The sequence below is a fragment of the Bombyx mandarina genome, chromosome 02 (assembly GCF_030267445.1).
Source record: "Bombyx mandarina strain Sakado chromosome 02, ASM3026744v2".
NCBI classification, from domain to species: Eukaryota; Metazoa; Arthropoda; class Insecta; order Lepidoptera; family Bombycidae; genus Bombyx; species Bombyx mandarina.
The window spans coordinates 248999-262605 of NC_143209.1; the positions used below are offsets into that span (position 1 = coordinate 248999).

The window sequence follows — 13607 nt, forward strand, 5'->3', positions numbered from 1 at the left end:
TCGTTCGCGTGGAATAGTTATTTATTAAGAAGAAGAATAATGTAAAATTTACATTGGCGGACCTAATGCGTAAGGCATTCTCTACCAGTCAACCAAAGTTAGTGCAGAGTAGATAGTGGTAGGTGCAATGAAATTTATATTAAGTTACAAAAAGTATATAAAGACATACATACATACATAATTACATACATAAATACATTCATTTAATACTTTACTTTGGCATAACGCTAAATTTTACCCGCGCCTTCATTTACGTAGAAGTAAGTATATATTTTTGAGAAATAGAATGTTAAGAAGCTATTTAAGGTACCCAAATCATGCTTTTTAGCCGACTTCAAAAGAGAAGGTTATTAGTGCTCCGCTTGCATTGGCCTTAGCGTGATGTTATAAATAGCCTATAGCCTTCCTACAATAAATGAGCTATCTAACACTGAAAGAATTTTTCGGACCAGTAGTTCCTGGGATTAGCGCGTTCAAACAAACAAACTCTTCAGCTTTATAATATTAGTATAGATGATGGTCCTATTTCTGATGTACAACAACACTGTTACATTACAAAGCATGTGGCGGAATTCAGGTCGCTCCGGTGAAAACTTCCAATCAAATGAGCCGTGAGCTCATTCAACGATCTATCGCAACAATCGTGCTGGTATATATTAATAGAGGTACATTTAAATATTCAAACTTCGAGTCGAATTTTTACGCGATGCTCAAAAATGACACGAATACCAACGCGATAAGGTAACAAATGTAAAAACGTAATCACAAAACGTATCATCGCGTTAAATTTCCACACCAATATAACAGTAAAATGCAAAAAGAAATAGCTCGAATGCATTTGATCAGGTAAATAATTTGATAAATATTCTAAACTAGCGGCCCGCTCCGACTCCGCTCGGGTCTTTAACAAAAATTTCAACGATATTTTACGTTTTATTTTTTTAAATAAAATAACACTTATTGCGGCGTAACTATAACAGTTAGCCATATGCTGTCGCGACACTTTTCGTAAATAATAATGTGTTCTACAAAGTCGTAGTACATTATTTTATTCTATCATCAATAGTTTTCGCAGGGCACGCGATGTAAAGAATATTTTAGGTAATTTTTTTACACCTTGGGTTACATTATTGGAGTTTTAGTAAGAATCTATAATTTTTTTCAAAAAAGATTATAGCCTATGTCACTCGGGAATAGTGTAGCTTCCAAACAGTGAAAGAATTTTTCAAATCAGCTCAGTAGTTTCGCAGCCTATTCAATACAAACAAACAAACCTTTCCTCTTTATAATATTAAGTATAGAAGTATAGATTCTTCCACGCCGTTGTTTAATGTGAAATATTAAATTCTCAAACAATAAGATACAGGTGCGTGGCTGAGCGTGGTACAGATGGTTCGCATCGGGAATAGAAGCCTTGACCCGGCACCGACCGTCGCACACCTGACATATGTCAACCAACACACAACAGCGATGTTTACAAACACGATTTCCTAGAGATTCCTTTTTTTTGGTCAGGAGGAAATCGCCGGACTTCCGCCCTCCACTGGGGATGGAGAGCGGGACGTGTCAGAGTCGAACTGACTAAAACCTCCTGTCGCTCAACAACTAACGTCCAAACCTCGCATGATACAGAACTCATGAAAAGGCAAAGGGTCCTAGTGATTCCGGAAGGGTTTTTGCCAAGAACACGGACTAGTTCACGGGTTCAGCTGATGTGCGATGGTGGGACCCTGTGTGTGCCCGCACGGGTCGTTGTGCTGTGTTTTTGCCGCCAACCATGGTCTCACGATGCGTGGCGACATACAACTATAACTTGTAGACCCTAAGTTTCTCCGATGCGTTAAGAAAGAAAATAAGGCATAATTTGAGAGATCATCGATACTATCAGGAGCCACTGCCTTTCTAGATATCCCCTCCACGTTGTTTCCTGAGCGTCATGACATGTCCTTCTTCAAACGAGGCTTGTGGAGAGTATTAAGCGGTAAGCAGCGGCTTGGCTCTACCCCTGGCATTACTGAAGTTCATGGGCGACGGTAACCACTCACCATCAGATGGACCGTACGCTCGTCTGAATACAAGGGCAATAAAAAATCAAAAAGCTTTATCTGCGGTCACCCCGGTAAAGGAGATAACGAAAACTCTGAAGACACATTCTTCATAGATTCCAAAAAAGCAATCCCGGACTCCGGAGCGCAGTGATCGTATAAGAACCGAACACACATCGGTAAGTACAAGAGGCAGTTGCGAGGTTCACCTGCCGTCCATCTGTCGAACCGGTTCGACTCCGGGCGGGGCACGGGGCATGCTCGTAAACGATTTCGACCTCAATACTTGTTTTTTTTTATATATTTTTAAACATAATATATTCACGGAATGCGTGTTGTATGTTATTGAATGTTACTTAATTTTGTACCGATTTATTTTCATAGATGCAGCGTGTTCACATAAGAGTTGTTCATGTTTCGTCTTTTCGCATTGAAAGTGTACAATTTCCAAAAATATTCGAAATTGATTTAATATGAGGAAGTATTTTCCAGTTATTTTGAGTAAGTACCAGTATTTTTTCATAAATACTGACAAATCAGCGTAGTGAACCTTTTTTTTTGTTTGCCTATGTTTTGACTACTATTAACAAAATTAATACATAATTTTTAAAAGACAGATAATGTAACTAGTAAAAAATAAAAAATAATTGTTGCAAACATGATTAATATTAAAAATATCACATGTTAAACCTTTAAAACACTCTCCTGTAAAATTAGTAAGTTTTGAGATTATACAGTTTTACAGAAGACGATTTTTCTTTCTTTTTCTAGTAATTTTAGTTCACCGTTAGGGAGAACAAAGATATGCTACTACACGGGAAGGCTGTCTTCGACAAATTAAGTTTTTTTTTTATTGCCCTTGTAGGCAGACGGGCCCTGATGGTGAGTGGTTACCGTCGCCCATGGACTTCAGCAATGCCAGGGGCAGAGCCAAGCCGCTACCTACCGAGCCAAGCCGCTGCCTACCGTCAAGCTAGCCATACGAGTTAAATACATAAGTAAACAATGACACGCTACAAGCCTTCCACAGCTCAGTACCTATGTGTATGTATAGTATATAAATACTAAACGCTCATGTACTATGTACATATACATACTTATTTATGTGTACGATGTGACATCCGGTATCAGAACCGTTGGCGACCCGCTGTCTGAGCCCAGTGTTGCAGCGATTACGAGAAACAAGACATTCTGCGAAGTGTCGTATTTATGTCAACTTCACAAAAATCAAAATGCGTACATATCGCATATACGGTGTTATAAAGTCACTTATACAATTTTTTGTTAACACTGAACTGAGTATGAGAAAATACATTTTTTTAATAGTTATTAGTTCGTAGTGTTGCAATAAGTCGGAAATAAATTATATTGATTTATAAATGCCTTTCGTTTTTATCATTTAGCAAAACATGTTTAGGGGGGGGTAGGGGAGATCGGAATGCTACCTTCACCGGCCCTATTGTCAACCCTACCTGCACGCGCCGGATGGCGGCGGCGACCAACAGGTTGCCGTGGTGCTCCCTGCTAGAGAACGAACGGGGCAATGGCGACCGAGCAATGGCGGTATAACCATACACACCCGTCAGGACAACCTGTACGGAAGAGGCGTCAGAAACCTTGGGGATCAAATACCCCCTAAAATGCTGGTGCAGAAGGCAACGGGAAACCACTGCACTAATTTCCCACGAGAGTCATGAGCAGGTCGTATCCGACTGATGCATGACCACGACCACTCTGTCAAGAGTGTACGAATAGGAAGAAGAAGAAGTGAGAGAGTGAGTGATGGAGTTTAAATATTATCATTTTATTTCTATAGCCTAGCAGAACTATATATGAATTTATATAGATGTTGAATTTTCCAATTACATAATTTGCATAATGACGTTATCGCACCGTATGTCCGTTATCTAAAACGTCAAGAATGTTAGACAATCGATTCGATTCGATCGTCTCGTTGATAAATGTATTGTTGTATTCAGATTCTTATACTTTGTTTAACCGAGTTCAAATTTCGTGAACCCGCATTCTTCAGCTAACGCAGCTGCCGGATTTTCTTCCGTGTCGCACGAGACCGCGGACGGCGCGCGTTGTATGGCGTGGAGATAAAAGCGTGTTTGTTAACATTCCGACAATGTATCATGACAAAAATCCAACTAAAAAATAGAATTTATTTTCTAATTTTTAGTTCGGATTTTCTATAAAAGCGTATTTATTTCGTTACTTTTTTAAACTATTATTTATTTTTTAGTTGAATTTAAATTTTTTCAATATTTTTTTTAACTATTGAATTGTTATCGGTCCTTAATAAGTATGCCAAATTTCGAGTTAATCCGACGTTTTGAAGGGGTTCAAAATCATGTTCAAAGATTCCGTTACATACATTCGTCTGAAGCTAATAAAAGCGTATTAAAATCGTCACAAACACAGGCAGTTTTCAGGTTCTACGAACCAAGGCAAACTGACTGTCCCGAGATATCTCGACCGCGTATTCCCAGTCCTACACTTACGACGTAACTCAGGCTTTTCATAAAGTGTCACGTTAAGCAATAAGACCGCGACACAAAGTGTTTTAACATGCAATCATCGTACAAGTATGCGAGCGTATGCATATTGAATACCGATAGGTATTAGAAACGCGAGATAAACATGTATTTTCCTTTTAATGTGAGACTTCCTCAGAATTCGTAACATCAGTGGAATAGTGATGCGCTTCGGTCGAAATATTCAGAAAATTTTAATATTAATCACATCCTACCACCAGTAATTACGCAAATTATAATTTTGCGGGTTTGATTTTTATTGCACGATGTTATTCCTTCACCGTGGAAGTCAATCGTGAACATTTGTTAAGTACGTATTTCATTAGAAAAATCGGTACCCGCATGCTGGTGGTAGGACCTCTTGTGAGTCCGCGCGGGTAGGTACCACCGCCCCGCCTAATTCTGCCGTGAAGCAGTAATGCGTTTCGGTTTGAAGGGTGGGGCAGCCGTTGTAACTATAATTGAGACCTTAGAACTTATATCTCAAGGTGGGTGGCGCATTTACGTTGTAGATGTCTATGGGCTCCAGTAACCACTTAACACCAGGTGGGCTGTGAGCTCGTCCACTCATCTAATAAAATAAAATAAAAATCTTACGAACGAACTACGTTAACTTCATCATTCTTAGTAACAAAAACACTAAATACCAATTCCTAGATCTCATAGCTTCAAGCCTTATGAGATACATGTAACAATTATGTATTTATATACATTTAAACGTCATTTGCCAACCGTTTTGTTTTTTATACGTTAGCGAGCTTTAGTGCGATAAAATATTGAAAAGGTAATTTTTGTTTTTTGAGATTTTTTTTTATTGCTTAGATGGTTGGACGAGCTCACAGCCCACCTGGTATTAAGTGGTTACTGAAGCCCATAGACATCCACAACGTAAATGCGCCACCCACCTTGAGATAAGGTCTCAGTATAGTTACAACGGCTGCGCCACCCTTAAAACCGAAACGCATCACTGCTTCACGGCAGAAATAGGCGGGGTGGTGGTACCTACCCGTGCGGACTCACAAAGGGTCCTACCACCAGATATTCAAAAACGGTACGGTACAGACAAGAGAAAATGTAGTATAAAAAATGAATCTAAATCTTGAGGATAATTAATTATGAATAGCATCAGGATAACGGACGACGAGGTTAAAGAACTATGGACTATTCTTTTAAATTTTGCTATATCTATTTGGAACGCAATTTTTTATTACATAAAATTAAGAAAAAAAAAACCACTTAAATAGTATTATATAATTTTTCAATTTGTTTCTCTAAGCTCTCTCAAGGCCCGCCGCCCCCGTTGCATTACGATGGACTCGCGGAGATCGAGTATCGGCTCCCACAGACCACCGCAGTCCATGTATCAGCCACGACGGTCGCCAACGACTGGTCAGACCTTCGAGTCTTGCTTGCGCCAATAGAACGCGGCACTGCCGCAAGCGTAACTATTGTCACGTCCACTCTGCAGCCTCGACCGTAGGGCTCCACCGTCGTCTCGCTTCCGACACGGTACTTATCAGAGCAGAGGCGGCGTTAACGGACCAACCCGCGTATACCGGTAAAAACAAAAGACAACTTATAAATAGTTGGCGCGGTCGAAGCGACGTGTCACTCTGAGAAGACGGCACGACATGACAACTCTCTTGTCGTGGCCGCTGGAAATTACATACCCGATCCTGTAGACCGAATGGTAAACAGTTGACGTCGCCCAAAACACGTCATAACGGATCCTCCCGATCCATTAACGGTTCTTTTAGGTACTACAAGCACCGGTCACCGTCCTTATCGAATTAACCCCTAGACACAGCCCACTGAGTTTCTCGCCAGATCTTCTCGGTGGGTCGCGTTTCCGATCCGGTGGTAGATACTGCGAAGCACTGCTCTTGTTAGGGTCAGTGTTAGCATCGCTTCTTGAGCCCCGTGACCTCATCTACTAGTTACGGTTACGCTGAAATAGCCTCTCAAGGCTATCAGCATAGGTAGGAAATAACAAGCGACGTGTCACTTCGGGGTTGGCCTGTGGTTACCGCGAGCACCGTGCATTATTTATTGCACGGAGCGATCCAGTCTTTAATTAACTAAATGGGCTAGTTTAACTCACAATTCCAATAATGCACAAACAATACAAGACTGCTGGAACTGTTCTCTTTGTTTTTTTTATTTATTGCTTAGATGGATGGACGAGCTCACAGCCAACCTGATATTAAGTGGTTACTGGAGCCCAGACATCTACGACGTAAATGAGCCACCCACCTTGAGATATCAGTTCTAAGGTCTCAGTATATTTACAACGGCTACCCCGCCCTTCAAACCGAAACGCATTACTGCTTCACGGCAGAAACAGGCGGGGCGGTGGTATCTACCCGCGCGGACTCACCGGTCAAGCGGAAGGAAGCGATTTGTGAAACCGGTCGGTTGCAGAGTCTATTTCAACTTTAATTCGATTAAATACATGCATTACAAACACCGCAACGCGTGTGCCGCCTGTCTTGAGCTATGCTCGGTTGAGGTCTGGACGGAGCATCCGCCCAACCCTCCGGATAGCGCGTTAAGTCGCATCGATCCTCTTCATAAGCTCACAGCCGCCGCACACCAATATCTGCAATCTTACATCTCATTGTCTGTTGCAGCGGCCTTGATTACGAGTTCTGAATGGCGTTTACCATCAAAGTGGCCGCCAGCTCGTCTACCTCACCTCACAAACTAGAAGAGATTGTATCTATTGTATTGTCTTCGGTTTTCTCTAGTCATACGATACATTCAAAGCGACCTTTACGGCTGAATCATGCCGTGGCGACTTCGTATCGGTCCGGTGGTGGTGCCCGTGTGTAGGGGCGACGGGACAGCAGCAAGCCGCGTAGTGTGATATCGATATTCAACCGAAGGGGTATGATTACCGTTTTCAGGATTAACGCAACACTTGACATGTGCTGTTGACGTATCCTAATTCATAAACTCAATATTCTATCGTGTATATCCTGTTGTGTCCTGAGACTCGGGGTTAATGTTTGCAACTGACAAACCGAGTCCGGCCCAGTATCGAGATATCAAACTAAATGCCGACGACGGTTTGAAATTGGCATCGATAACATTTTTGCCCCCAAGCAATCATTTAGTTCAGCATCCGTAGAGAAGCTGTCATCCCAATACGAGCGGTCCTTGAAGTCCAAGATGTGGTGGAGTCAATAGATGCGACTTAAGGCCAGACGAGCCATAAACGAGTCATGTATCTTTAGATGATAATCTCTATATATAAAAAAATGAATTGCTGTTCGTTAGTCTCGCTAAAACTCGAGAACGGCTGAACCGATTCGGCTAATTTTGGTCTTGAATTATTTGTGGAAGTCCAGAGAAGGTTTAAAATATGAAAATGCTCGGAATTACCTAAATAAAAATAACAATTTTGTTTTTCCTTTGATGTGTCCCCCGTCTGACGGATTCCTTTTTTTTGTTTTAAGTTTATTTTACACAAAAGTTTAGGTCTTTTATTTCTCGATTGAGACACTACGAAGTCTGCCGGGTCACCTAGTAAACGATAATTATCCTACCCTCCCTCCCTCCTCCTCGCGTCGTTTTCCTCATTACTGAGGGTCGTGACTCCCCCGTTGCATCAGTTTCTCCCGTACGATTTCCCTCCATCTGCTGCGATCCTTAGCTTTATGAAGGGCATTGTGGAAGTTGATGTCCAGACACGATTGTATTTGGTCCGAACATCTCGTGGGACTGCGTCCTCTGGGACGTTTGCCATCTACCTTTCCTGTCACCATCAGCTGTTCAAGATTGTGACCCTCTTTACGAGCAATATGTCCGAAGAATTCCAGCACTCTACGAAGGCATATGGTGGAGTCTGGTTTTGACATGAAGCTCTCTCAGAATAGACACGTTATCCTACCCTACGTCATTATCAAACTTTAAGAATAATTATAATTTGTATTATCCATTATCAAGGGAAGTCAAGTCTATATCCCCGGGGGTGGGCGGCGTTGACGGGAACACTTTACTTTCGGTGTCGGGTTCGAGTCCCGCGTAACACTACACCGCCTCTAAAGAGACTACATCCGTTCGATTTCACATCCGCTTACAATTACTGCCTTATTATTCCTTACTAAAATATATATAGACTAGCTTTTGCCTGCGACTTTGTCCGCGTGGAATAGTTACTTTGGCATAACGCTAAATTTTACCCGCGACTTCATTTGCGTGGAAAGTGAAAATATTTTTAAATAATATAATGTTAAGGAGCTATTTAAGGTACCAAAATCACGCTTTTTAACCGACTTCAAAAGAGGAGGCTATCAATTCTACCACAATTTTTTATCTATGTATGTTCACCGATTTTAAAACATTCTTTATTGGTGCTCTTATCTTAGCGTGATGTTATATAGCCTATAGCCTTCCTCAATAAATGAGCTATCTGACACTGAAAGAACTTTTCAAATCGGACCAGTAGTTCCTGAGATTAGCGCGTTCAAACAAACAAACTCTTCAGCTTTATAATATTAGTATAGATATATCCGACGTAGACACGTGTAGAGATTGTTCGAAATGTACAGAGAAGGGTTGACAGATCTCCGTCATTGTAGTCACGACTATGTAACGACTACACGACGACCCAGGTGCGACCAGAGCTACCTGTACCAGGTGTCACTCCTGGGGTACTGACCCGACGACTATACCGCGGAGTGTGGGACTCTTTTTTTTATGCAGCCATCGTTGAATGGTCTCACGGCTCACCTGATGTTAAGCGGTTACCGGAGCACATCACTAGGTGGATGTCGCCAGCTAGGTCTTTTTTTTAATTATGGGCCCACCTGATGGTGAGTGGTTACCGTCGCCCATGGACTTCAGCAATGCCAGGGGTGGAGTCAAGCCGCTACCTACCGTTGAATTGAGGTCGAAATCACAATAGTATTATAGTACAAAGTCCGGCCGTTGAAATCGGAATGCGTTACTGCTTTGCTGCAGATATAGGCAGGATGCGGTACCCAGCGCGAGCACACAGAGAGTCTTTGTAGATGGCAGGCCACCAGTAATAGCTGGATATGATTTGGCTGGTTGACATCAACACCTTTATTACGGATAGCGGTCCCCTCCGGCTCCGCTCGGGTCTTTAACAAAAACTTCAACGATATTTGACGTTGTTTTATTTTTTTAAATAAAATAATACTTATTACGGCATAACTACAATAGTTAGACATAAGCTGTCGTGACACTTTTTGTAATTAATAATGTGTTCTACAAAGTCATAGTACGTTATTTTATTCTATCATCAATAGTCTTCGCAGGGCACGCGATTTAAAGAATATTTTAGGTAATTTTTTTACACCTTGGGTTGCATTATTGGAGTTTTAGTAAGGATCTCTAATTTTTTTCAAAAACCATTATAGCCTATGTCACTCGGGAATAGTGTAGCTTCCAAACAGTGAAAGAATTGTTCAAATCGGTTCACTAGTTTCGGAGCCTGTTCAATACAAACAAACAAACACATCTTTCCTCTTTATAATCTTAGTATAGAAGTATAGATATTTAGCATTCGTCACCTGATTGTACATGTTTTTGTTCTCTTATGCGTCTTCCGCAGCCATAACTAACGGACATATAGTTTTTATTTATTTATTAATTGCTCCCTTTTCTTCGCCATCCTCTTTCAATGGACGGGACTTGAGAAGTCGGATAAATAATGAAGAGATGTTATCAACCTTTTTATTATTATTTGTATTAAAAAAGTCTTAACTATTGACTTTTTCAGAGGAAAACGGACTTAATGTTAAAACATGAGTATCCAAATTAGAACAGGACAGTTGGGTTTGTTTCGCCAGTTCTTCTCAGGACTGCGGCACTGTTTGCATCCGGTCTTGGAGCTGACATGTGTGACGCGACAACCATTGACATTACTTCCATGAGGACATATCTACTAGTAGAAATCTAATCTATACTAATATATAAATCTATAGTGGTTTTTACGGGTTTTTTATTTTTATTTTTATTGCTTAGATGAGTGGACGAGCTCACAGCCCACCTGGTGTTAAGTGGTTACTATAGCCCTATAGACATTTACAACGGCTGCCCCACCCTTCAAACCGAAACGCATTACTGCTTCACGGCAGAAACAGGCGGGGCGGTGGTACCTACCCGCGCGGACTCACAAAAGGTCCTACCACCAGTCAGGATGTTCCGTTATAACTACTGAACCATGCATCCGATTGACTTGAAACTTGGTATCCATGTAGAAAATACATGTAAATGTTAATTTTAAATGGTCCAGCGAAGCGGGCGAGTACGGCTAGTTCATTTATACGAATGTAAATATATTAACATAGGTCCTAAAGATTTGTCGAGCATCAATGGTAGTGTTTTAAAACAGCTTTGAATGTAGCTAATGCAGAGGTCGTCGTGGCCTGAAGGATACGAGGTCCGGTGCATTCGTATCCGGCGATACGACGGTGCCAGTGTTCGAATCCCGGAGGCGGGTACTAATTTTTCTAATAAAAAACATACTTGACTGGGCAAACAAACACATTCATCACACGAATGTTTTCACTGTGTGAAAATCGAACCCACGACCCACGGCCCAGCAATCAGGAGCGTTAATTACTACAACACCGAGTTACGTACCGAGTGTCATGGGAGTCAGAAAGACAATGCGCGTCGCATTGAATGTATAGAGTCACAAACGTATAGATAAGATGAAACAGTTGCCTTTATAATATTCATATCGAGGGCTGAACTTTAGTTATCTTGATTTAAAAATTAAAGGTGCGTTTTATTTGATACTAGCGACCCGCCCTCGCTTCGCTTCGGAAACTGTAATTTATTATTGATTTCTCCACTATTTAATGGATGTTATCATACATATAAACCTTCCTCTTCAATCACTCTATCTATTTTAAAAAAACGCATCAAAATCCGTTGCGTGGTTTTAAAGATTTAAGCATACATAGGGACAGACAGATATAGGGACAGAGAAAGCAACTTTGTTTTATACTATGTTGTGATTAGCATCAACAGTTCGATGTTTTTAATAATAGAACTTCAATAATAATTATGTTTACACAATTCAAATAGCCGAACAAGTTTTTTTGTTATAATATTTCAAACTTTAAATGCCTCTCTCTCCTGTAAAATTTCAAAAATGTCGCTAAAACCAAACAGCCCGCGATCTATTTATTTATTTTTCCAAATACTCAACGATTGTTATACCACAGACAGTATATTGAGTCGACGTCAACATTATAGGGAAAGAAAATAAAGACCGACTATCTTCATATTTGGTATTCATAAAAATTACGCAGTTACTTATTGAAATTATTGTTAGCGCGATTCAGGCATTTTTAAAGGTAGCGTATAGATGTCGCCTCTGCGTCTAATGGAATCGAAAGAGTATACGGACACCCGGATAGTAAAAGAACCGGGTAACTTAATCAAAGTTGTTCTCAAATAAATGACGATTTAAAAAAAAAAATTGCGTTTTCCACTGTAGCATATCTTTCTAAATACTTCATCTGTCACTATTTAGCGTATTTTCTATTTATCTCAACACAAAAATCTTTTAATTTTATTATTAGACTTTAAAACGCAAAAAAAAATCCAAATTCCCGCTGAAAACAGCAAAACTAAAACAAAAAATTTCGAACGCACTTTTGAATTTAGAAAAACAAGACAACGACCAAACAACACTGATTCAGTAATTTTTTTTTTTTGAAAAATAATACATCATGAATAAAAAACGATTATCGTGTGTCGTCGTCGGCGCAATACAATAGCGTGCTCTCACCGTCATTCAAAGCAAACTTGAAACGTAAACAGATTTACAGAACTACTAGGTACAATGCTTCTTCTAAATGTCAACACGGTACACGAACCAACACTTTGTTACATCACACAAACTTTTCGCGCGCGACCGGCGTCTGTTCGACTCGGCTTACTGATGTTTTACGACTGACGGCCCACGGTCGACTGCCGTTCACTCGCGGGGCGGGGTATTGCCGACGTTACAGACAAATTTCCCGGGGTTTAGAATTAAATTTGCATAACAACTTCAAGAGTATTGCAGACGGCAGTTTGATTGGCTTTAGAGTTTATTAAGGTAAGCACTAAATAGAAGCAAGCTTCAGCTTATTAGGATTTAAGTTTTAGAATCATTATTTAGGTAATATTTTTTTTATATTTTATACTTATTTAATTATAGGAGTATGTTTTATTTATACAATCAGTATCATTCGCCTTTAAATTTAAAACCAAATTAAACAGATTAAATATTATTCCCTCCGATTTCCGCAAGTCGTAAGACATGATTAAAACTATTTTACGGTTTAATCTATCTAGTGTGACACTCGTGTCTCGTAAATCTCATAATTTCGATATGATATAAAATAAACAAATTAAGTCATTGTAATTTTCCTAACTGTTGGCTATCAATCTACTTATTATAATTGCAAATGTGAGACATGCAATATTAACATCCTGGAAAACACTTTACACCTTAATTCGGTGAAACTAAAAACAATAATATGCTCTCACTAACTTCACTAAATTGAGACATTTTAGAATAAGACATTGACACTTATCAATGACAGCTTTCGGTCTGGATGATGCGCAGTAACCCGATAATTCCGGAACAACAACTCGCGTAAGTCTGGCAACCCTACAAAAAGCGACGTTGCCAAGCCGACGCTCGCAGTGGAGACGCGCGCCCAGTAATGAGGTTAAAGTTTCATGTACTACAAAAACTTTTATTATATTTTCAGACATTACAGACATTTAATTACTTAATAGAGAAATTAAATTGTTGAATTGTACAGATTCCGCAAAAAAATTTTACGGTTACGATCCATATAAGTTTATAGTTAAGAATTTTCGATTTTGTGTGAAAGACTTTTTGGAGCAAACTTGACTCTGAAGAAAATAATCGGCACATTCTACAAACATTATTGTAATTGTAAAACAAATTAAATAAATTAACTTTAACTTGAATTAATTGATTTTTAGTAATTTTTTTTAATGATTAATATCGGCATTAAAA

The 13607-nt window shown here is 39.9% G+C and overlaps 1 protein-coding gene across 10 annotated transcripts in view; it reads right to left on the reverse strand.

The window, feature by feature from the left end:
• The window catches only part of da (transcription factor daughterless), a 42499-nt gene extending 29949 nt beyond the window's left edge, over positions 1 to 12550 (reverse strand). For 5 of the 10 annotated variants that reach the window (XM_028187135.2, XM_028187138.2, XM_028187131.2 and 2 more), the window contains exon 1: positions 12360 to 12546. The gene's annotated coding sequence lies outside the window, so the exon portion shown is untranslated. Of the gene's footprint in view, positions 1 to 12359 lie in introns of all 10 variants that reach the window. The other 5 variants (XM_028187136.2, XM_028187134.2, XM_028187137.2 and 2 more) reach the window with 3 other exon arrangements.
• Positions 12551 to 13607: the final 1057 nt, after the last annotated feature.